The sequence below is a fragment of the Lissotriton vulgaris genome, chromosome 1_1 (genome assembly GCF_964263255.1).
Source record: "Lissotriton vulgaris chromosome 1_1, aLisVul1.2, whole genome shotgun sequence".
Classification (NCBI taxonomy): Eukaryota; Metazoa; Chordata; class Amphibia; order Caudata; family Salamandridae; genus Lissotriton; species Lissotriton vulgaris.
The window spans coordinates 1952985364-1953011201 of record NC_141685.1 but is presented as its reverse complement, the minus strand read 5'-3'; the positions used below and the strand labels follow the sequence as shown (position 1 = coordinate 1953011201).

Genomic DNA, 25838 nt, shown 5'->3' with positions numbered 1-25838 from the left:
AAGCAGGGCGACTTTCACAGGGGTCAGTACCTGGATCCTGACAAGTTCGGAAACTTCTATCAGACCAGAGGCTACCCCCGCCGCCGTGGTGGAAGAGGAAGAGGTGACGGCAGCTACAATATTCACAAAGGTGAGACTTCAAAATGTGACGGGTCTGAAAGTGGGGGGCAGGCTCCAGTTTTTTCTTCAGGCATGGTCTTCGCTCACCTCCGACGCCTGGGTCTTACAGACCATCGGAGGGTTCCAAATAGAGTACTTAGGACTCCCCAGACAGTCAATTCGTCCCAGACCTATCAGCTTCACGCCGGACCAATGTGCTCTGATAGACAGAGAGGTCGGGGATCTCCTGCGAAAAGGGGCCATTGTGCAGACGGATCTGCACCCACGAGGTTTTCCGCAGCAATATTTTTCTTGTAGAGAAGCAGGATGGGGGCTCACTTACCGCCAATTCAAGATGGAGGGTATTCACCTCCTGCGGGATCTACTTCAGGAGGGGGACTGGATGGTCCGGCTGGACCTGAAGGACGCCTACCTCACGATCCCCATCTTCGCTCCCCACAGGCGTTTTCTTCAGTTTCAGTGGGGTCCCCAGATTTACGAGTTTGTTTCCCTTCCTTTCGGACTATCGTCCGCACCGTGGTGCTTTACCAAGGTGCTGAAACCGGTGGTGGAGTGCTTGCGCACGGAGGGCATCCGTCTTATAATCCATCATGCTCCTCCTGGATCAATGTCCATGCAAGTTGCTGACCCACCTTCAGTGAGCGGTCAGCCTTCTAGAGTCCTTGGGGTTCATAATCAACCAGACCAACTCGGACCTTCTCCCATCGAGGAGGATGAAGTTCCTGGGGTTTCAGATAGACTCAGTGGAAGCCACCTTATCCCTACCTTCTCGGAAACTGTCCAGGATCAGGCACGAGTTGCGACGCACCCTGGCACGTCCGACGATCCTGTTGCGGCACCTAGCCAGAGTTGTGAGTCTCTTATCGTCATCCATTCCGGCGATATTTCCGGGGCCCCTTCATTACAGGGCCCTTCAATGCCTCAAAGCTTTTCACCTCCGCAAAGGCCTTACCTACTCCCAGGTCGTCCCCCTTATGGAAGAGGCGAGGACGGAGCTTCGATGGTGGATCGAACATATGGACGCTTGGAATGGTCAGGCGATCTTCGGTTCTAAACCGGACTTGGTCATAGAATCGGACGCCAGCGGCCTGGGCTGGGGAGCGCGTTGCGGTGCTGTTTCTACAGGTGGGGTATGGTCATCTGCAGAGAGAGACCTTCACATTAACTGTCTGGAGTTGATGGCGGGGTCGTTTGCGGTGAGGTGTTGGACCAAAGACAGGATTCAGTGCTGTGTCCTGCTAAAGATGGACAACGTGGCGGCGGTGCGCTACATCAAGCACCTGGGAGGAACCAGGTCTAGAGCTTTATCCGACCTTGCCCGGACTCTTTGGGAGTATTGCCTAGCCAACGAAATATCCCTGTCGGCGGAGCACCTTCCCGGCTCAGCCAATGGTCTCGTCATTTGAGGGAGCCAGTATTTCGCAACTTCGCCCGGATGTGTTCGAGGCGATCCAAAACAAATGGGGTCTGTTCACAGTGGACCTTTTCGCTTCCCGTCTGGACGCCCAGCTGCAGTGCTATTTCAGTTGGCGCCCAGACCCGGAAGCGGCGGCGGTAGATGCGTTTCTGCAGGAGTGGAGCATGGAGAGGGGCTACGCGTTTCCTCCCTTTGCGATGATCATGAGAGGGTCAACCCAGCTAAGGAGACAGCGAGCGGATCTAGTGGTGATCACCCCGATCTGGAGATCGCAAGCCTGGTTTCCAGTTCTGATGGAACTTTCCTGGGATTTTCCAATCCCTCTACCCCGCGTTCCGGATCTCCTCAAGAATCCTCAAGGGATCCTCACCACCTCCTGTCCACAGGCAGCCTGTGTCTGATGGCCTGGCGGGTTACAGGCAACGCTGGCAAGTCCCGGGACTTTCGGAGGACGCTGCCACGCTGTTGGCCAAATCCTGGGCAGACAGTACCAACAAGAGGTACCGATCAGCATTTGGTGGAGCAGTTGGAGCAGTTGGTGTCTGCGATTACAGGTTGATCCAGTGGGGGCAGACATTGTCCACGTCCTTAATTTCTTAGCCTCTCTGGCGAAGGAAGGCTTGGCATACAGATCAATCAATACATTTAGGTCGGCCATATCAGCAGGTCATATCCCATTGGATAACCACCCAATAGGGGAACACCCTCTGGTTTGCAAGCTGTTACGAGGGATTAGGCTATCAGTCCCTCCGGAACCTCGCTATTCAGTTTTGTGGGATGTGAATAAGGTTCTTAACTTGTTTCGGGAATGGCCGTCTAATAAATACCTGTTGAGGAAGCAGATTTTAGCGAAGTTAGCAATGCTGCTTTGCCTGATCTTGTGTCGCAGAGTCTCGGATGTGAGAGCTTTGGATCTTACCGGTCGTGTCTTGACCCCAGATGGGGTTACCTTTCACATTTCTAGATGTACCAAAGGGGATTCCGATCTATCTCGTATCCTGCATTCCCGGATGTCCCGAAGTTATGTGTGGTGAAGGCACTGAAGGCATATGAAGTGGCGACGGTTGATATACGCCCACAGGGTGTTAAACAGCTGTTTATTGCTCTTACTAAACCACACGGGCGGTTTCATCCCCTACTATCGCGAGATGGGTGCGATGGGTTATGCAGGAAGCTGGCATAGATATTTCCCAGTTTGGAGCCCATTCTGTGAGGGGTGCAATGGCATCTAAGGTTTTTTCCCTGGGGGCTCGCCTGGAAGACATTCTGAAAGCTGGAGACTGGTCTTCAGACTCCACCTTCAAGAGATTTTACTTTAAGCCAGTAGTGTTTCTGGCTTCACTGGTGGTGGATAAGCTTTGAACTAGCCTAATCAGAAGCCTCCGCTCCTGACATAGAATGAAAAATTTCCTAGCTAACGTACAGGAAAGTTTAAATTCTATTAAGGAGGCAGAGGCAAGGATTAGCCCACCCTGTCTTCATACGACCCTCCCAGAATGCTACGTTGGGACGGTAAGTAAAATCTTTAGGATGCAGTTTTCCTACTGTGCTGTTGTGGATTATGACGTTAAAATGTCGACTGTCTTGCTCAATCATGATGTTCTGTTCTTACGTTGATTAACTTGCACAGTGATGCTGACTAAAATGATTGGACGTTCACTTCCTGGTGCCTTACATAATCTGCTTGTGCCGTAGGTTCCGAGACGGGCAAACAGGACTAACGGACGAAAGACTGTGGCAGTGTCGAAGGAAGAAAGAGGAGGATAGAGTGCCAGCAGAGGAGGATATAAGGAGCCCTGGCCTGAGATTGGACAGTTGCTAAGACATTTTCTGTTTCCATTTTCCCTGAAGCTCATGGGAAATGTAGTTTTGTTGAGATTGTTGATACCTTTTAATGGCTGCTGGAGTACAATAAAGGAGAGATACAGCCTAATGCTCGCCTCCGCCTCCTTAATAGAATTGAAACTTTCCTGTACGTTAGCTAGGAAATTTTTCATTCACTGGTACTGATGTACGTGGGCTTGCCTTTGGGTAGAGGTGTGAGGTTCTAGCAGCACAGGTGTGCAAGGTCATAGTTTTTTAATGTTTTCAATTATTTGTAGTTTTACATAGTGCAGATATATCCCAGGGAGCATCAGAGAACGTTTCGTAATGAAATGGAAACCTACGAAGGAAGTCTACGATGAGATAAACTCACAAGGATAGCAGGGATGTTGCAGGAAAAAATAGAACCAGACAGAAAATGGTTGAGCCAATGCATGATGCTCAAAAGAAGAATGCCAAAGTTCCAAGAAGGTCAGATTCAATATCAGATTTTCAGTTTCTGCAATATGTAAGATTTTGTGCACAGGCCGAGTTATAGATGCTCATGGACTGTATTGGTTGCCATTGAAGTGTTATGATAACAAGGTTGATGTGGCCAAAACATTTGCTTTCTGTGAATAGTCAGACACAGTGACGTAAAGCAGCAGTTAACAACAATTGCAGTTTTCTGGTGAGTAGCAGGCTTTCCTTACCTGCATAAAATTAAGGGCACATCAACTGCTCCTAAATCTTGTTCCTTGATGTTTGATTCTATTCCTCATAGGAGCCTAACTGGATTTGTACTTTTCTGGTCATGTAATTTATGTGAGTGTGGCGGTTGAGAGTGTAGTCAAGAATGTACTAAGGTATATAAACTGAGGTAGCATGGTATGCAAAATAATTATGGACTGGGATGTGACCCTGAAAAATTATCAGTGGCTGAAATTAATTTAAGCATTCCAGCCATTTTTACACTTCAGTGCGACACCCATAGTGCGAGAGGTAATCCCATATGTGGATCCAGTGCACACTGTGGCACTGGAACCAAGCTATATCCCACTGATAGCTCTAACATGGGCAAAACGGCTATGGGTCATTTATGGCCTGGTTCAGGAAGAACCTGGTCTAGCAGTTCGGTCTGGACTGTTCCTATTGAAGTAGAGTCAAGATTGATTCAGATATGGTTGGGTCCAAAATACAGTATGGTATGGTGTGTAAAATAAAGATTGACTGGGATGCGGCCCTGAGTAATTACCAGTGGCTGAGATTAATTCAAGCATTCAGACCATCATTTATTTAGGTACTTTGATGCCACGCTCTTAGTAGTAAAGGTATGCCTAGTCCTAGGTCCCATGCACACTCTGCCACTAGAACCTGTAGAAGGGTTTCCGTTCTCCCACAGAACTGTGCACAGAGATCTAGAACCTGGGTGAGTTAGGGTGACCCAAAACTCACCTTAGTTTCAGAAATCCCCTTACCAAGCTAGCTACAGTGTCTCATCGGTAGTAATAACTTCCCAATGACTTAGACAATCCAGAACATGAACTTAGGGTACCTCAGGTATCGTGGAACACATGAACACTCTTTCGTTATATAATCATTACAAACCGAAACTGGGAGGCAAAGAACACACGTGCAAGTTTGAAATGTTTATTTTTCAATGCAAAGTTCTCAAACGCAGTATCTTATATAATATCAACATACATATTATAAAAACCACAGTTAGCAGCATAGTCACTAGTCCATAATAAGCGAACGGTGATAGCATATTATAATGCAAAATCTATAGAAATCTGTATCACCTATATTTCGCGCACCCTATTTAGCATATTATATTATATCTAAGAAGGTCTCATTTGGGTTCTAGCAGGGCGGGCCCATACCTCTAAATTTCAGTAGGAGTAGATCACATCAACAGCTACCAGCTCTCTGCATGCGAAGCATCAAGTGTGTTGATTCATTCCCTGTAACTCTATCTTAAACCTGTGTAGAGCCCAATGTTGGCAGCAACATTATTTGTGTTATGTCTAATGTAGTGCGAGGATCAGGCTTTCAGCAACCTTGTGTTAGGTTATTCTTAGAGGGTGCAGTTCTCAGTGTGCATGTGGTAAATTAATTTTACTGTATCATTTTTCCATATAATTAATTATAAAAGACAGCTCATTCAAATGAGAGGCAGAGTCCGTGGGATCTGAGTCATACGGGCTTTAATGAAGGATCCTCGAGGATCGGATATCATGTTCCATCACCACTAAGGTTCAGGAAGGGACATTCAACGTTTTATTAGCATTACACATTATCACGCCCTCGCCGCCGTCCCCCGCATCCGAAGAGCGACCACAGGAGGAAGGTCCTTCTCCTACCTGGCCGCCAAGACCTGGAACTCCCTCCCGACCGACCTGCGCCTGACCCAAGACCACCTCTCCTTCAGGAAGAAGCTGAAGACCTGGCTGTTCGAGCAGTAGCGGCACCCCCCCTCCCCCAAGCGCCTTGAGACCCTACGGGTATGTAGCGCGCTCTATAAGTGTCATTGATTGATTGATTGATATAGTAAAACAGTTCGATTGAAACCAATACAGTAGGCGTAACAGGTGAAAAGAGAGAGATAAGAACACATGTGCGTAACAGGAGGCGTGTAAAAAGGCGTACACATGGGCGTGCACTGGACATGTCAGAGAAACGTCACATGTGGGTGGATGCATAGAGAAAGTTTGCAGGATCAGCAGAAACCTATGACCTGAATGCGCGCGCAACTGAGCATGACGTGGAACTGGGGAGAACTGGGGGCTTTGGCTTTAGCACTAGTGGAGGAGACTGGTGTCTGAAATGTCAGGGCAACCTGTACCTATAACATATCTGGTATCTCATGTTTGGAGGATGTAGTGTCTGAAGTAAAAGGTCTCTAGTGCAAAGGCCGTTCAATACTGAATGCTAGTGTGTGCATACGTGTCTTGGTGCAATGTGCGGGGCCATGGGCCTACCATGGTAACGGATTCAGTAAATCACTTGCAAGGAGGACAGGAAGGCTGGGCCCTTTGCTCTGCAGCCGGGAATATGTTTACCTATTTCACTAGACTGGAATGTGTTTTCGAGGAGGCTGAGCAGATAACTGTAGGCAAAATACGATTTTGGCAGGCAAGCAGGCCGAGCCGGGCACCGCTTCGCTGGCAGGAAGTAAGGCAGGGGTCAGGGATGCATACAGCTTTCGGAGACAGGAGAGATGAGACTCGGGGCATCGTTTAAGGGCCTAGCTCGACTGGGTCAGGAAACATGGAGAAAAACGTGTGCGAGATTCAAAGGTGCACTATGTAAAGACGTTGGCACCATAGGTCTAGAAGCCTAATTAACGGGATTTTCTTGCATGACTGGATAGCTGACATGTTAAGGATGGACGCAAATGTATATGCGTCTTTCTAGCATGTACGGAACAGAAGTTACACAACATACAAGGAACATGGGTGCATGGATAGGGTGCGAGTGGGGGACACATTAGCTACCTGAAAATTTCTATTACCTCATGCAGACAGTTGTACCAAGCATGACTGATATCAGAGCAATAACATATTATTCTCAAATAAATCACATCTTTCGTCTAGGTTGAAAGCTACAATAACAATTAGGTGTCGTGTGCAAACTGAAGCCGACGCAGTAACCATATGACACCCCCCCAATGATCCGAGGACGGTTAAAAAAAGGAAGAAAATATAAGCCAATACTATATGAGAGGCAAAACATGAAAGCAGAGTTCAACAATAATGAGCCAAGCTAAATGTATGTAAACGTATATATGTTTTCAATAATAAAAAATATGTATGAATGCCTATAGTGGCCACACAAAAATATAAAAATTCGAACTTAAGGCCAACTACAAGTCCACAGGCCTAGAACAAATGAAAGTTGAATGTTCGTAATAAAAAAGGCACCATTCAGAATTACTAAAAAGTCACGTGCCATAATAATGAAAGTCTTCAAAGTCACTCATGGGTTGAATGAATATGCAAAATAGGTAGCTACAGCTTCCAACATGAAATCACTGTTATCATCCGAAAACAGTTCAGTCATCCAATTAAGCAATGGGAAAGAACACACGTGCTCCTCCAGCACTGAATCCTCTAGCAACATCAGGGGACAACTCAGTGGGTTCTCGAGAATGCTATGCGCCAGAAAGTCATGCGCTGCTGCGGATATGTCCCACTGACCCATTAGTCCATGCATCGCTGCCACGGCCATAACCCTTTTGCCAGAACAAAGCAACTCGTGAGCAACTACGGGGCTCATTAGCTGATCAAAATCGACGTCAGGAGAAGTCGGTGAGCAGAGACACAAATCAATGGCCCAGTCAAAATCCCAGCTCAGGCAATGAAACACAGGATGGACACACGTGAAATAGGAAAATCGGAACGATAATCCAAAAGCCGTGCTTAAAGTCGCAAGCGGTAAGGAGCCATATTAATCAAGCATCCGGTTGCGAAACAGCATCAGTAGGGGCTGAGCATTTCCTTGCGCAGGATGGGCATCCATGTTTTATAAAGCAAAATATCACCAGAACGCCTGCAGCCAAAGCCAGCCAAACAGGGAATCCGCCAAACAAGCTTGCGAATATAGAATGAAAAAACGCAGGGATAATACCAAATACTTTTTCAAACGTAGTCACGAGACCACTGCTAACCAATTTAAAAAAATGTGCTAGGCCAGTCGTGGAGGAGGCATTAAAGATTTGATGAACCAGCTCGCAGAAATGAAACGGCAAATCAGTATTTAAAAGTGCCTGCACCTCTGTGCGTGTGTTAGCTATGTGAAGGACATAAGTTTCGCGGGCCGAGCTCAGGGCCACTTCTTTTTGAGACAATAGGGCTCTTATTCGGCTCAAACCATTGAACTCCGCTCTCAAGGTTGGTATTCGTGGCCAAATGGAAACATCTGAATTCCCATGCGTGGGTGGATATAACACATTCTTGCAACACACCACACGTTCTAATACAGTAACCACATAGGCGATACCGACCATTCTTCACCATTCAGATTCACTTCATTCCCCTCCTTTAGACATCTGTATGTGTATGGTAAAGACCATGTCTCATGGAGGAAAGCACTGCCTAATGGTTCATATCGCCCTATAGCTATATTTCTCATACAATTTGTAAATTTATACAGAGCAAAAGGTAAGGTAATAATACCATGGATTAGCCATGTAGCAGCAGAAAAGGGCAAGGATTCTAATTTTTCAATTTGCAACATAGAAAATGATGCATCTCGCATGGAAAGCATGCGCTGTTTTTCAGTCAAATTAAATGGGGCAAATAGCGATGAGACGTTCATGTAACTCCAAGGCACTCGACCAGCCTTCAGAGTCTGTAGTGTCCAAGCAAACTGCATTACAGAACGCAATTGATTTTGACCATGATACAACACGGACACTTCATCATGTACAATGTCAACAACAGAAGATACAATATTGTTCAACGTGTAAATTCGGGAAGAAAGCGTGTTAATACTGTTATCGACAACTGCAAGCACTTTTTCTAAATTTGCTTGTTCAATTGCCCTCAGGCGCTTAGCAGCCTCAATTTGAGAAACTTTCCAAATTTCATTGTAAATCGCATAAATCCATCGTTTAGATCTACCTCTAGCTGGGCCTTTTATAAAATCGTTCAAATCCACATTTTCAGTTAATTGAGACAGATGTAGATTAACTGCAGCTAATGTGGAATGTTGTAACCAATTCTGACACAGCTTCCCCACAGAATAAGTTGTGACAGTATAATCTTCTTCAAAACGGGGATCAGGTCTGACTTCTGTGAACCCTTCAGCCAAACCCAGAAAACGACGTTGGCAAAAATCAGCACTCCTATGCTCCTATGCCACATCAGCCAACCCTTGGAATCCAAACTGGAAACGTTAAAGGACGAATTGTGCAATAGAGCTTGCAACTCATGAATGGACAATTCAGTATAATTACCCCAACCTGAATATTCCTCTAAATCTGGGATGGTTGGTGTATTTAATTTTTTAGAAGTAGCCAATCCAAAGCATGTTGTTTGGAAAATGGATGAATTTAGAAACAACATGTGATTCGGGATGAGACATGCACGGTGCAAAGCCTCAGTGCCTTGTACCTGCCAATCTTTGGTACCCCAAACCGATTTAAGGTCAATTGTTCCTTTCCAAAACTCGTAGCCGTCTACAGCCAATCTGTCTAGAAAGGACTTCGAATACAGCAATTTTGTATCGGTAAGTCTAACTTTGGACATGGACTTTTGTGTCATTTTGAAATAAAATGACTCAGGATTTGATTGATTAAAATCTGTGAAATAAGTGTATTTTTTCAGAAACGTATTGGAGCTGCCTCCCAATGGAGCAGGGCAATGTTCCCATTGTGTATAATTTACAGCAACCCTCCTGGAATTTGTCTTATGCAAACAATGATTACCATAATGCTGAAAACAAAACAAATCACCATAATTAATAGAATCTAAATACAGATCCTCAGCATCGAAGGCAGCATAGTATTTCAAATCAGAGAATAATGCTTCTACGGCCTGAATATCCCAATCATCTGAACGTACATTTTGTTTAATCACATCTCCCATGTTTACTCTAAGCACATTCAGAACATTAATCACTTCAGTGGGCCCATGTATTTGAAACCTAACCGCATCCCACACAATCCCATCAAGGACAGGCCAAGCAGTAATGTTGACTGTATTCAAGTTCCGTTTCAGTCTGTGTGCTGAATGTGAAGAGGAAAGAGGGGCCAATGTTCCATTTAGGTACCGAATTCCTGTTCTTTCTTTAACGTAGTGACCATCGACCAGGCGGAAAAAATAAAACACAAAACCAATTGACATAAAAAGGTAAAATGAAAATAGGATCAACCAAATGTATGTCCAAGGGGGAATAAAAAAATGTTTTTTAAACAACGTGGCATATTTCGCAATAGTTGAGGGTTTCTTTGAAAGTTCCGAAACAGAGTCAAAAGAGAATCTGGACTGGTCGGCCAAACGAGTCTGTAAATCAGGCATCGATAAATCAGCAGGATAGGTGTAGTTCAGCTCATCAATGTTAGTAACAGGAATAGTATTTAATAAAGGACTGGATATGGCAGGCATCTCGAGGGACACCTCCTGTTCTGCACCAGAAGTTATTGCTAGCACAGAGTGCCTCACCATGGAAGGACAGGATACAGCCGGTGTCATGCTATGAAGAATCGGCCACCCTGTGTGTCTTGACATTGTCAATAGAAATAAATCTGTTTTCCTTATGACCTGGAAGTGGTGGTAAAATGACTGTTCTTGTGCCCTTCACTCCAAGAACTCGAACCGGTGCTCGATATGAGGGACCAAACTCTTTCTTGTTATCGATCTTCTCTCGAACCAGTTCTCCAACTTGGGGTAGCCAGCCAACTACCGGGATCTGCAACGCATCATCCGACGTGGAGGGCAAATGTTCCTTTGCTAGACTGTCTCTGGTCTTTTGTAGATCCTGTAAAACATTGCAATGTTCATCTACGTCAAAGGCCGAGGCCTGGGCCTTGCAGTCTAAACCATCGAGGTCAGGGACGTACATCTTGATACCAAAGAGCATTTCGTACGGGGTCCGCCCACCAAGAGACCTTCTAGGGAGATTATTAAGCGCACGCTGCACGCCATTGAGGTGGGCCAACCAGTTTCTGCCAGTGCCTATAACTCGGGCTGTCAAAGATTGCTTTAAGTCACGGTTCATTCGTTCCACTACACTGTTACCCTCGGGTCTGTACGGACTTGAAAACTTGCCTTGGACCCCCAACGAAACCATAGCATCCTTATACGCCTTAGAGGCGAAAGCCGGACCCTGATCCGAATGGAAGGTACCACAGGCAAAAATCCCTATAAAGACTCGCAAATCCTTGATGACAGTCCGTGAATCAGCGCTCCGATGTGGCCATACCCACACAAAGCGTGTGCATGAATCAACTGCTACTAAGATGTACTTGTATGCAGTATCAGAAGAAAATGGACCGCAGTGATCCAAATAAACGCAACCAAGCGGTTTATTAGAGATGTACAACTGTGTCTAAGGCGGACGCGCAGCAGTTGAAGGTTTAATCTGCTGGCAAATGTCACATTGAAGGACATAATCGCGCCTCTGTTTGTACAGTCCCCGCCACCAGAACCTCTGTTGTAGCTGAGTTACAGTGGCTGAGACGCCCACATGCGCAGACGCCACACCTTCATGAGCCGCTGTAATCAAAGTAGCCCTGCGATCCGAGTTGGGAACTAGACGTTCGCCAACATCAGGAATTTTCACATAAGGAACCTTATCGGGCCTTAAGTGGTATGTGTATTTAGAAGGGAACCCCGCAGGATATTTACTTCCCTTCGCGGTCGCAGCAACAGCTGCCAAGATGTCATCATCTATTTTGCTTTTGGGCCTCGTGACCGCTGCAACTAAGTATTTCGATACCGCTGATTTCGCTGCTTCATCAGCAAGCGAATTAACAACAGCGTGGACCCCCACGCGCTGATGGCCGAGAGTATGAATCACAAACACGAGTGGCAACTTCTCTTTAAGTTCCGCCACTCGGACCCAGATCATTTTATGTTTTATTGTGCTACCTTTGGAATCACGAAATTCATTCTGAATCCAAAAGAACAAGTTCTCATTGTAAGACTGGACACAGTAGTAAGAGTCACTTACGATCAAAGTCGTCACACTAGGATCAGCGTACTCCAATGCAAGCATCAGAGCACGAAGCTCAGCTAATTGTGCGGTGCAGTCCCCAAGCGTCTGCGTGTGCACGACACTGGACTTGAAGTCATCGTTCACCATGGCACCGACCACAATGGCGCATGCGGAAACGTAGGCATGTTTAGAGCCATGCGCAACCTGCGCCGAACCATCAGTGTAAATGATGCAATGGAAATCCTCCAACGGCCGCATTGCTAAAGGAGCAGGATGAACAAATTCTTACTGTAAATACTCCTGTGACCGTAAAGTGGCGTCAAAAATAAACGTGACATCCTGGGATGTCAAGGATGCAGCCCATTGAATCCACCGAAGGTGCAAAGCTTTAGAATTTGCTACACTGGCTTTCGTAACTGCCTCCAAGGCAGGACACGGGGTAACGACCAACATGCGTTTTCCTTGTGACAGGGCACGTTCTTTAAGAATTGCCATCTGCACAGCCGTTAACACTTTCTCCACAGTGGAAAAACGCAATTCAGCCGAAGTGTACAAGTGTGACTTGTAAGCAATAGGCACTCTATCTCCTTCATTAAAAGTCAGGTACGTGAAACCCACCACCCCAGGGATAATTCTTATCACCAGGTTGGTTTGGTTATCACGAGTCTGTAAGTATTCAGAAGCGAGCAAATCAGCCTGCAAAGACTGCAGAATAGCTGAATGCTCAGGCAGCCAGCATGATTTGGAAAAAGATGGTTGTATCAAAGCATACAATGGCTTGATACGCTGGGCATATTCCGGAATGTAAGTTCTCCCGAAATTCAAAAAGCCCAGTAGAGATTGTAATTTTTTCAGTGTTGTCGGAGAGCACAACTGTGCGCATTTCTCCAGGAAGTGAGGTGCTAACCCCTTTCCCTCGTTGTTAAGCTCGTAGCCCAGAAACAACACTGTGTACTCTGCAATGTGCGACTTTGCAAAGTTAAACTTGTAACCTACGTCTGCAAAGTTACAAATTATACTATTTACTCGACACAGATGCTCCCAAAGATCGTCGTCTGTGAGATAAATGTCATCCACATACGAACAAGCAACTGGGTCGATGCGCTCCAGAAGAGAGACAATGCGGGCGGAGAATACCCCAGGACTATTCTTATAGCCCATTGGGAGACGCCGAAACATTTTTTGCACACCGCCGCATGTAAAACTGGTCCATTGGGAACTTAGACCATCTAATCTATGGGCATAAAAACCATTGGAAATGTCAAGCGTGGTTTTGAACCGTTTACGCTCAAGACTATTCACTAAAGCAGAGCCATGAGTATTCTGTACTGCGCAGTTACGGCAATGCGAGTTTAAATGCCTATAATCCAAAACCAAACGATATGAGCCGTCCGACTTGTTTACAGTAAAAAGGGGGTTATTCATCGGTGACACACACGTTTCAATTACACCTTGATATTCCAATTGTTCAAGGATAGCCGCGACTGAAGCTTTGGCTTCACGTCATATGGGATATTGAGGTTGAGGCTGCGGCTGAGACCGTAACGGAATCTCGTGGCTTGGAGACAATTTATCCCAGCCACACTGATTGCGGTACACATCCGGCGCAAGCGCCAGAGCCCACTCTTCTGCAAAATGCAGTGCTTCCACTCTCGATACAGTGTGCGCGAAACTGGGGAGGATCACCTCCTCCCCTCGCGGAGCTGCGAGAACAAAAGGTGGGGGCCAGTCAGCCTCCAAAAGCAAAATGTCATACGTAGACGAGAGATTTTCCCAAAATACCCCTTTTACAGTTCGCTGCATGTCACCTTCTATTAACAGGACAATTTCAAAAAGACGTTCAGGGGGAGCAACATGCGTATCAGCAGTCTCAATTACAACATAAGTGTCAGTCGCTGTCACCTTCAACAGTGGACGGAGGGCCTCTCTCACTATGGTAATCTCTGCTGCGCTGTCCAGCAAGGTCAGAGCCCACGTCAGATTCCGAAGCCGCGTTCTCACTATCTGGGGCATATCGATGCGCTGCCAGGGCGGCGACTTTCTTCGTGGCAAACTGTGGTCTCTCGGGCGTAGCGCCTTCCTGCTGATCTCCACCGTTACGCGGGCGGGCCTGACCACGTCCTTGCTGGCCACCCCGGCCCCTGCCGCCCCCTCCACCACCGGTTGACGGAGCCGATGAGTCCTGAAAGGAACGAGGAGAGCGTTGGTCAGAAGCCTGAAACCTTTCAGGTGACTTAATCATCGCGCGATCGCGCAAATCATAAACCCAATCTGACTGCGCAGGTAACGGAGACGCAGGAGCAGAAACCTGTGTTTGCTGTTGTTGTTGCTTACCCTGATTCTGCTTTTTAGGCCAATTTTGTTTTTTGGACTTAGGTTGACCACTAGTATCCGAAGACTGACCCTGGGGCTGCTTTTTCTCCTTGTCAGGAAAAGCTTTAAGCCCCTTCGCATTGCGGCCAACCGTTTTATAAGCAGCCACAACAATCCTTGCCAACGGACGGGGTCTCTCGGCCTCGGGAATTAACGCCAATGCGTTAGCAACCTGAAAGTTCACTGCATCCCCCTTGACATTCGCAAGGATCAGATCGCAAACTACATCAAAGGTGCCACACAGGCGCATACCCAATTCAACCGCCGACTCGGTCCGTGTTCATCCTGAACACGTTTAAGGACCGCACCCAGATTGGTCACAGACGGGGTACCATAGCACCTCGAATAGACCGCTGCAAAAGTCTTACCCCAGGTCTCACAGTCAACAAGTTCACGTGCCAAATCTTTCGGTAAACTCAGTGTAAGAATCCTGTGCTTATCACCAGGACTCGTGTCGGGAAACACAGCTTCCAGCTGGCCGAATTTCTCAGCAAGCCAGAACGGAAAATCATCCTTGTCCTGGGGCTTTTTGCCCATCACGGAATTCACCATGACAGGATTGATTTTCAAACCAGCCTGTTCTGCACGAAGCTGTGCACCCCTAGGGGCTAATTCCTGAACATTACAGCTAGTGTAATGAACAAGCGCTCTAATCACTTCCACTGCGACTTCATGAAGCCGCCGCAGATCAGCCACGTTACAAGTGGCGGGATTAGGGTGAGGAGTGAATCCAGCCAAAGCGGGCCAAGGTGTGCCCGGAATGGACAAAGGACCTAACCTCGGAGCGGTTAAAGCGTGTGGTAGGGCGCCACCAAACCAAACTCCATGCTGCCAAGCATCAATAGGAACTTCCAGTGCCCTGTACGGAGCATACGCAACCGGTACAGCTGAAGCAGTGTATGAATGGAACACTCCAGAATTAGCGTCCACCGCCGGAAATGTCACCCACGAATAAAACAGTTAGTACGGGTAAGCATGTTCCGCACTCACCACCAGAACCACAGCCAAGCCGTCCACAGGGACATTATAAGCCCGTAAATGGTCACGCACCGCAATGCGACTATGCTGCGGGATGTCCACGGCTTGTGCCATGTCAGCACAGGAAAGTTAAAAAACAAAGATTACTTTGTAGCACAACTGGGTAGTAATTCAAGGAAACCGTTTTTAGATAGATTCAAGCTTGAAAAGACCTATTTCAAAAATAGGTAGGTTTTTCCAACAACACCGTTTTCCGGAAACGGGAATGAAGGGGTTACGGTTTGAATGATATACTACTCGAGTGTCATGATATAAGGCCAACAACGTATGGGCGCCATATAGCAGGGTTTCCGTTCTCCCACAGAACTGTGCACAGAGATCTAGAACCTGGGTGAGTTAGGGTGACCCAAAACTCACCTTAGTTTCAGAAATCCCCTTACCAAGCTAGCTACAGTGTCTCATCAGTAGTAATAACTTCCCAATGACTTAGACAATCCAGAACATGAACTTAGGGTACCTCAGGTATCGTGGAACACATGAACACTCTTTCGTTATATAATCATTACAAACCGAAACTGGGAAGGCAAGGAACACACGTGCAAGTTTGAAATGTTTATTTTTCAATGCAAAGTTCTCAAACGCAGTATCTTATATAATATCAACATACATATTATAAAAACCAGAGTTAGGAGCATAGTCACTAGTCCATAATAAGCGAACGGTGATAGCATATTATAATGCAAAATCTATAGAAATCTGTATCACCTATATTTCGCGCACCCCATTTAGCATATTATATTATATCTAAGAAGGTCTCATTTGGGTTCTAGCAGGGCGGGCCCATACCTCTAAATTTCAGTAGGAGTAGATCACATCAACAGCTACCAGCTCTCTGCATGCGAAGCATCAAGTGTGTTGATTCATTCCCTGTAACTCTATCTTAAACCCACGTAGAGCCCAATGTTGGCAGCAACATTATTTGTGTTATGTCTAATGTAGTACGAGGATCAGGCTTTCAGCAACCTTGTGTTAGGTTATTCTTAGAGGGTGCAGTTCTCAGTGTGCAGACAGTTGTACCAAGCACGACTGATATCAGAGCAATAACATATTATTCTCAAATAAATCACATCTTTCGTCTAGGTTGAAAGCTACAATAACAATTAGGTGTCGTGTGCAAACTGAAGCCGAAGGAAAATATGTTGTTTAAACATTTAATAAACTCATGCTAACTTAACACAATATATAGAGACGCAGTAACCATATGACAAACATAATTATACCCGACAGATAGGCCCTAGCAAGGGTGAAACCGGTCTTGGGTTGCTTGTATTCTGGTTCAGTAAGGTCCTGACCTTGCAGTTTGGGCTGGACTGTACCTATTCCAGCAGGTTCAAGACGGATTTCCTTATAGCTGGGTCCAAACAGAGGTGGCAGTTTGTGCAAAATAATCATGGACTAGGATGCGTCCCCAAGTAATTACCAGTGGCTAATTTAAGCATTCCATCCATCACTTTTCTAATACTTCAGTGAGAGGCTGTAAGTGGGACGGTTATACCCAGAATGGGCCCCACACACACTCACCCGCTAGAACCAATCTAGACCCTACTGATGAGCACAAATGAAGGTGGAGGTGAAACTGACCTTAGGATGCTTATGTTCCAGTTCACGGAGGCCATGACCTGACAATTTCGGCTAGACTGTTCCCATAGGCTGGGTCCAAACTGAGGTGGCACAAAGTGCAAAATAATGACGGGCTGACAATCAGCCCGGACTACTTTCTGGCGGCTGAGATTAATTCATGCATTCCATCCATCCCTTTTTTTTGTATACTTTAGTGAAGAATGTAGTCATACATTTATTGCATACCATGATGGCTGGGTTGCAGCTCAGTATTTTAACTGTGTTAATGTTCACCCGAGGGTAGTAAGATAAATATAAGTAACACAGACATGGATGTTCTCAATGGTCCCTGCTAAGTGTAAGCAATCATTAGAAAAATATATACTTTCAGGTATACCTGTGCATCTTCAGCAAATTGGTGATGTCATATGCTAGAGCTATGGAGTATAGCCAGTCCCTAGAGGTTCAAGAAATAGGTTTAAAAAGGAAATGGGGCAAACATGGATAACCGGGGAATTAATTGCAAAAAGGGCTCTGTATTAGAGAGAGAATCATCTAGTTTTCATCTGACTTGAGTGATTGGGTATATAAACGATGATTAATACACAAAAACCCGGTCTCTAAGGCAAATCATTTACAAATGGAAAGTGTATGAATTACTTCAACTTTTTTGAAAACTGCAAAAACTCCTCTTTTTTTCTTTCATATATGGTAGTTTGCAACACTTTTATAGCCAGTCATTTAAAACTCTTTTTCAATAGACAGTCCTCGGGAAGGCAATTAGTGACTGAAATATAGTTTACACTCTTCTCAATACATTCAGTACACAATTTTTCTGAATAAGCAGAAAGCACCAATTACTCTGAAAAAAGTGCACAGGACAAAATGACCCCTCACGGCGCACCACCAACGGGGTAACTGGTAGGTACTCACCAGATAAGCCCACTATTCTCATCATCGGTAGTCATTTTGTCCCAAAGACAAAGTGTCCAAACAAAATAAAAAGGTGTAGGTGCAATGGAATAGCGGGAAATCGCACTTCACGTTGTGACAAAAAAGTTATTAAAATTGGCAGACAGACTTTTATCGCAATTACTTTATTATTCACTAAGTGTGACCTGTCAAATAAAAAATAGGCAGGCTGCTATTCATGCATACCAATACCTAATGCCAACATGTTTCTTTGCCACAAAATGTTTGGCAAATTCTTCAGGGCCAGACACTTCGTCACAGCACCAGTGTTGAACACACCATTCAAGTTGACTGTCAAATGAAAAAGTACAGAAAACATAACTATGTTAAAAACACGGCTGCTCACCCCCACAGATCCATATTCTGGGTCTGCCAATTTTAATCACTTTTTTGTCACAATGTGAAGTGTGATTTCTCATATCCTTTGCCAATGTAGCAGTGATAGAGTCAGAGAAATGATTTGAAAGGTCAGGTAAGCAATGGAGTTGATCACTTCAGTCTTAGAAATCTCATTAAAAGTCATACAACTGAAAGGGTTTCTAGTATATGTAGGTCATTGATGGTTCTTTGATAGCAATCATGGGTATGATGGTGTTACTCAGCTATTTTAGCAATGGAAAATCGTTCCTTATATTTGCTAATAGTGTCATGAAAATGAGGGAAGGATGACAATCGTGGCCTCAAACAATGCAAAAAAGGTTTTTGGTTGATCTTTGGCTTTGCCTATGTGGGCTTTTATATAAGCGGCCTTGGCTTTGTGTGCTTTCTTATAAGTTTACATATTTTTTTAATTGTAGTTCAAACTAATCATATTTCGTGTCCAAGATGGTATGACATGAGTCCAAGTGGCTATAAGGAAATCAGTCTTGAACCTGCTGGAATAGGTACAGTCCAGACCAAACGGCAAGGTCAGGCCCTTACTGAACCAGAACACAAGCAACCAGGATAATCACGGCCCTTGACAGGGTGAATCTGAAAAGTTGATAAATAAATATGCTTAACCCTCTGGCAGCTTAGCTCAAAGCAGTTAGCTTAACTTAGAGGCAATGTGTAAAGTATCTGTGAATACGCACAACAAACTAGAAAAATCTATGTTATGTAATGTAATTAATAAAATTACACAAAAATGACAAAAAATAGAACCAGAGATATGAATTTTTAAAGTTTGTATCAAAAATTGTACCAAACAGCTCGAAGCCCCAAATGTGGTTATGTGGTTACCCTAGACTGGGTCAAAGTCAAAAGTTAAGCCAACCGTGACGGAGCGCAGGTCTGATGCAAGGATCAGGTTCGTCCCGGTGGAGAGTTAACCTTCTGACTTAGCAACTTTAATGTTTGAAAAGTGGTCACCAATGAGTCATTGGTGAGGCAAGCTGAATCTGAAGATGGGCTTGACAGCAATGGGTTGCTGATGAGCGGGGTCCTGGTGCAATCGTCAACGATGGCAAGGAAGCTCCAAGTGGGCATAGTCCGAATTCCATTTCCAAGAAGGCCTTGATGTCGACCTGATGCTGCTCATTGTTGGCCCAATCAAGTCATCAATGTTCAGATTCAGAAACTATTCTGGAAGCCAGATCTCTTTCAGTAGGGCAAACCAGCAAGCTGAGTCTGACTGGCAATTCATCATCAATGACTGCAGCTTCAACAGTAATTCCGGTCTCAGTCGGTTTTCCAGACAGAATGCTAGCAAGAAACTTTCTAAGACACACTTCTTGAAGTTTTGGTAAAGTCAGCCCCTAGGGAGGCAGGCTAAAGATTTTCATGCTTTAATTTTTTGTGCATTATTAATAACATGCAAAACCACATTAATCTCAGCCACTGATTGTATAAGGCGGCTATTGGATGAAGGACAAGTGGTGGCGCAGATACTCTTGGATCAGCATTTGATACCATCTCACCTGTGCTGCTGCCAGATAGCCTTCAAGGTATTGGCATCTCTCATCAAGCCTTAGCCCTCTTGTCCTCCTTCCTCTGGGAAAGATCCCAAAAGGTGAAGTTACAGCACTTCTACTTAGATGCCTTTTTCCTGCCTTGTGGAGAGCCGCAGGGCTCATCTTTGAGCCCTATGCTTTTTAATCTTTATGTGGCCCCCCTAGCAGCAATAATCAAGTGATTCGGAATGGAGGTAGTGTCTTATGCTGATGGCATTCAAATCATGGTGTCAATCGCCAAGAATCCATGCCCGATAGCAGAGAATGTCTCACGTTGCATGGCCAAAGTGGCAGAATGGAAGTCATATAACTTTGTAAAACTCAACAGAGAAAAGACGGAAGTGATGATTTTTGGTCCAGGGGCACCCATCAGGAATAGTAGATGCTCACCACACTCTTTAGGAACCTGTATCACTCAGGGGGAAAAGGCTAAGAACCTTTGAGTGCTAATGGACACTGGACTCAACTTTAATGCCCAGGTGAGTCACACAACAGCAACATGCACCTGGATTATAAGGATGCTTAAAAAGATTTTCCTGTTCATTCAGCTGTCTGCTCGTAAGCAGGTCGCTCTCACCCTGGTAATGTCCAGACTGGATTACTGCAACTAACAGTACCTGGACTCGAATAAGAACATACAGCACAGACTCTAGGTGGTGCAGAATGTACTGGCCAGACTTGTTCTGGACATTCCCAGGGGGCAGTCCGCTGCGAAGGGATTGGAGACCCTTCATTGGCTCACATTTAGTAAGTGCATCAGCTTTAAATCTCTGTGCATGGTACATAAGGCTCCTCATCTCCCATATCCATTAAGATTAAAAGCCATGTTTAGTTGGTACACCCCAGGCAGGCACCCTCTTTCATTGCTTCAACTTCAGCTCACAGTGCCGAGAACCAAAAGAAAGAAATGGGGCAACAGAGCATTTTCTACGGCCGCAGGCAAAATCTGGAACACACTTTCACAAAATATTAGGGTCATCCCTCAGCCCTTGCCCTTCAGGAAGGCTCTTAAGACCTGGCTTTACTCCCTGTAGATATTTTCTGCAGCCGAATAGCTGGTGTACTTATTCCGGATGGTGGTCTTTAGCACTTGATGCCTTTGGGTTACTTCTGCGCTTTACAAATTCTAAATCAAATCAAAGTATTTTCACACTTGATTATACATGTGTACGCTGATATATTACTGTAGGTTTTGAAACAAATGAAAAATTTCCTAGCTAACGTAACGGAAAGTTTCAATTCTTTTAAGGACTAGGAGGCGAGGATTATGCGTCCTTTCTTCTCTTTATTAAAATAGCAACTTCAAAGTCAAACAGCAAAACAAAACTTCATGAACTACAGCACCCATGAGCACATGGGGCACAGTGTCCATAGCAACCATCATCCAATGCCGAGGGCGTCCGCCGTATATCTGGTCCTGACGTCCCTTCCGCTTCCTCTTCTTCTCTGTGAGGAAACCATTCGGAAACTCCATTCAGTCCATCTTCTGGTCTTGTCCTAAAACAATGCGAGACAAACCGTTATCCTGTTCCCCTTCCAAGGAAGGAAGCATCAGAGGTAATACATCCACATTTTCCAGCAACAGAATTAAAGTGCTTCAAACACCATGTCGCTAAGAACTTAGCACACCATGAAGTCACCAGAGCGAAGAAATCATAGAACGAACAAATCAGTACAAATACATCAAACCCATATTGGACGAAATTACTTACTGAACATACGTAAGTCCCAGGGCGGGATGAGACCTGCAAGTCTCGGGAGGGATAATCCTCGCCTCCTAGTCCTTAATAGAATTGAAACTTTCCGTTACGTTAGCTAGGAAATTTTTCATTCTAATCAGGACGGAGGCGAGGATTATGCAGGTTTAAAGCTTATCCACCACCAATGCTGCTGCACCATAGATGGGTTTGAAATAAAACTTCTTGAACGTAGATTTGTAAAACCAATCCGCTGCGTTCATAATATCCTCCAAACGACCACCTACCTGTACGGCCTTGGAGGCCATACCCCCTCTCGCGGAGTGGGCCCCAAATCTGGTGACATCCACCCCCGTCTCGGTCATGATGCAACGGACCCACCTAGCGATGGATGGAGATGAAACTGCCTTAAAAGTCTTCTGAAGGGCGATAAGGAGTTGACGTTCGCCCGGAGGGCGATACTCGGCTGTCATTTCCTCATACGCCTTAAGACACTGTACCACACAGAGTTTGGGTTGATCCGGAAATACAGGATAGGATACCGACCTGATATTAGTCTTAGTCCTCCTCGCAACCATAAAGGTTACTCCCTCCGGAGTGAACATACTAGCCTTGATATCCAACGCTCTCACATCCGAGACGCGTTTACACGAAATCAGGCATAGTAGGATCGCCAATTTATCCAACAATTCCTTTCTTGGAGAGATACTGGTTATCCCGCCATGAGCAGAGAAAACGCAGTATAATGTTGACGTCCCAGAGGCAATTGTATCTGGGCTCTGGGGGTTTGGACAGCCTGGCACCCTTCATTAGCTTGCAAACCCAGGGGTGCTCTCCTGCCGGTCTACCGTCAATGTGGGCATGCCCCGCCGAGATGGCGGATCTGAAAAAGTTAAGAGAACGATAGGCCAAGCCTGACTGTGCCAATTCGGCTACAAAATTTAGGATATGACTAACGTCTGCCCCCACGGGATCAGTGTGTCTTCCCAGACACCAACGACGCCACCGTCCCCAAGCCGAGTGATACCTCTTGACGGTACCTGGAGCCCAGGCTCACTGGATGAGGTCCTCAGCGACCACCGAAAGGCGGCCGCTTGCCAACGTCCCCTGAAATCCTCCATGCCATGAGGCACAATGTCCCCTGAAGGATCAACGGATGAGGCTCCCCCGGGGGACCCGAGAGCAGAAAAGGGAACAAGGGCAGTCGAATCAGACAGTCCCACGACAGCTCCAACAGTGGAGGGAATCACGCCTGGGCCCGCCAAAAGGGAGTCACCAGGACCAGGGACGCTTGTTGTCGGCGAACTTGTGCTGCTACCCGAGGAATCATCAGGAAAGGAGGGAATGCGTAAGGCTGCTCCTGTGACCAATCCTGCAGGAAAGCATGCACCGCCGACGCCTCCGGGTCCGGCCTCCAACTCACAAACCTAGGGAGTTGATGATTGAGCCGGGATGCAAACAGATCCACAGAGCACGGACCCCACCTGACCATCAAAGCTTGGAAGATTGGCCGTTCCAGGCGCCAATCGCTGAAGTCATGGAAATTCCTGGAATGCCAGTCCGCAATCGAATTCTGTCGTCCCGGAAGATATTCCGCTGACACCGAAATCTGCTTCTCCAGGCAGTAGTGCCAGAATTCCTTCGCCAGCTCTGCTAAGGCCCGAGACCGAGGGTCGCCCAGGCGATTTATGTATTGCACTGCTGACACATTGTTCATGCGTAGCAAGATGCAGCACGACATTCGGCTCTGCGTCAGAGATCTCACTGCAAAAGAACCCGTCAATTACTTCTTGCCTGAGATGACTTCCATGTTCCCCACCACTATCATCTTCATGCTGCAAATCAGCAACATCACCCTGGGCATCACCATTTAATTAATTGTTAGGGATGCAAAGGATGTTCCACCACAGGGCAATGGTGTACCTCATGCAACATAAAAAAATTATTTGGCACACCTTGTCAGATAAGGAGAGCTGGGCTGCACCAGACTTATTCAGGCAATGGACACGCTCTTTGAGGATCTTAAAAGCCTACCCCACAGGCTTCCTTGTTCAGACATGTACCATTAAGTGGACTTCCCCTGGCATTGTTGAATTCTGCAGAGATGGTAACAACCACGGTCTGCTTGGGTATACAGAATCTCCTGAAACAATATAAAATAACTCTATAGATGTAAATGACATTCCTATCAATCTCAATATCATTATTTTTTGGTTTACACTGTATAATCACATCACTTACCTACAATCCAGGCCCTCATATGTCCAAGTTGTGCCATCTGCTGTTCTATGCGGTTATTGTGTAGCACTACAAAGTCATGGGTGAATCCTGAGAATCTTGCACATACATTGATGATGTAAAAGTCCGGAATGAAGATCACCTGCAAATTAATGAAATGGGCATTTTTCTGGTTTTGGTAAACTTGTTCTTGGTCATGGGGTAGTACCAAAGCAATATGTGTTCCATCAATTGCACAAACAACCTGTGGAATGCCTCACAACACACAAACACCTTTTATAGTTTTCAGGGTACCCACATAATTTGGAAAATAGATATACCCATTTTTGTGATTAGGCATCACATATTGAAATTCTTGGCACACACATGAGAGAGTGGATTGGGACTTCCCATTGCAATCCTTAACTGTGTGCTGGAAGGAGCCAGTTGCTTTGAAATGGAGTAATACCATTGTCTTGACAAGTGATGTGATAGCAGTGGGGTTTTGATTAAGAGGCAAAAGTTCTAGCGAGAGCTGATGTGCGAAGGCCTATATAGTCTGTTGGTTCACTCTGTATTTTGTTATGATGTCTTTCTACTGCATGGTGGTAAGGTCTGAAAAAGAATGGAAGACCCTTGGCTGCCATATTCTGGCTCTAGCAGGGGGCATCTGTGGTGCCTGGACTTGTTTTTGTTTTAAAAAATATATATGTACTTTAATAAAATATATAATGTGGTTAATCTTTTTCACAAGTAATACAGATAAAATACATTATTTAAAACTGAATCAATTTTTATTATGCATTGCAATTTTTGAAAGTACTTTACTTTATTTTCTAATCAATGTTTTCTTCATCAACAGAGGTTTAAAATAGCCATCTCTGTCATACTTACTAAAATGTAACACGTACCATACCAAGAACGGACGATGCCTGACTTGTCTATAATGCATGTCATATAAACCATGTTGCCAGACCTGACATCCTTGGTGTGGTATCCCCCCACATTTTGTGACTTTAATCTTTTTGTTTTGCTGAATTTGTTGGCTTTAAGACTTCTAACCAGTGCTAGGGTGCTGGCGCTTTCTCCTTCAAACATGGTAAAATTGCACTACTCCTAAATGACATATTACTTGAAAGTCCCCAGTAAATGATATTATAGGGCCAGGCCCTGTAAATTAAATGCTACTAGTGGGCAGTCACACTCATTGTGCCATCCACTAAAGTAGTCTTTTGAACATGCATCAAGCCTACCACTGCAGCCAGTAGTGCAGTTTTACAATATCATTTGGACATGACAAAATAAACTTTTTGTCAGGTATCAACCTTTCTTTCCAATCTGTATGCCACTCTTAAAATAGACCCTATAGGTTCATGGAGCAGGGTGATGTATTTTAAAAGTAGGGTGTCTGTTTAGGTTTTACATGTCCTGATAGTAAAATAATCCTAATTTTTTTTTTACTGTTGTGAGGCCTATCTCTACTATGGATTAACACTGGGTTATCTTATTGCATTTAACAAATACTAACTTTGAATTGGAAGCAGATAGAGATATGCTATTTACACTCAAATGAATTGTAAATCAAAATTCTCTTTAATAATAAGTTGGATTTTAAGTTAGAATTCTGAAAATGTCACTTTTAAAAAGTTAAAAACTGAACTGAGTTGGCATGGTGAGCATAATACCGATGGGTTGGAGTGCTGACATCAAGCTATTGCCAGTGGTTAGACAAATTACAAGCATTCCTCCTGTCACCTTTTATGTGTTTCATGTAACGCCTAAGTGGCATGGGTCCCATGCTCACTGTGTTACTGGATCCAAGATGTACCCGCTGATGAGCCCATAACTAGGGGGAAGACGGTCCTGCTTACTTGTGTTTGGGTTCAGGGAGGACCTGTTTGGCAGTTCTGGCTGGACTGTTCCCATAAGGAGCAGGGTCAAGACTGATTTGCGTATGGTTGGCTCAAAACTCAGGTGGTATTGTGAGCAAAAGAACGATAGGTTGGAGTTCTACCATGAGCTATTGCCAGTGGTCAGACTTATTGCAAG

At 45.2% G+C, this 25838-nt stretch overlaps 1 pseudogene; it reads left to right on the top strand.

Annotated features, from left to right (window-relative positions):
* Positions 1 to 454: 454 nt before the first annotated feature.
* Positions 455 to 25838, top strand: part of LOC147751424 (uncharacterized) — a 47314-nt pseudogene continuing 21930 nt past the window's right edge.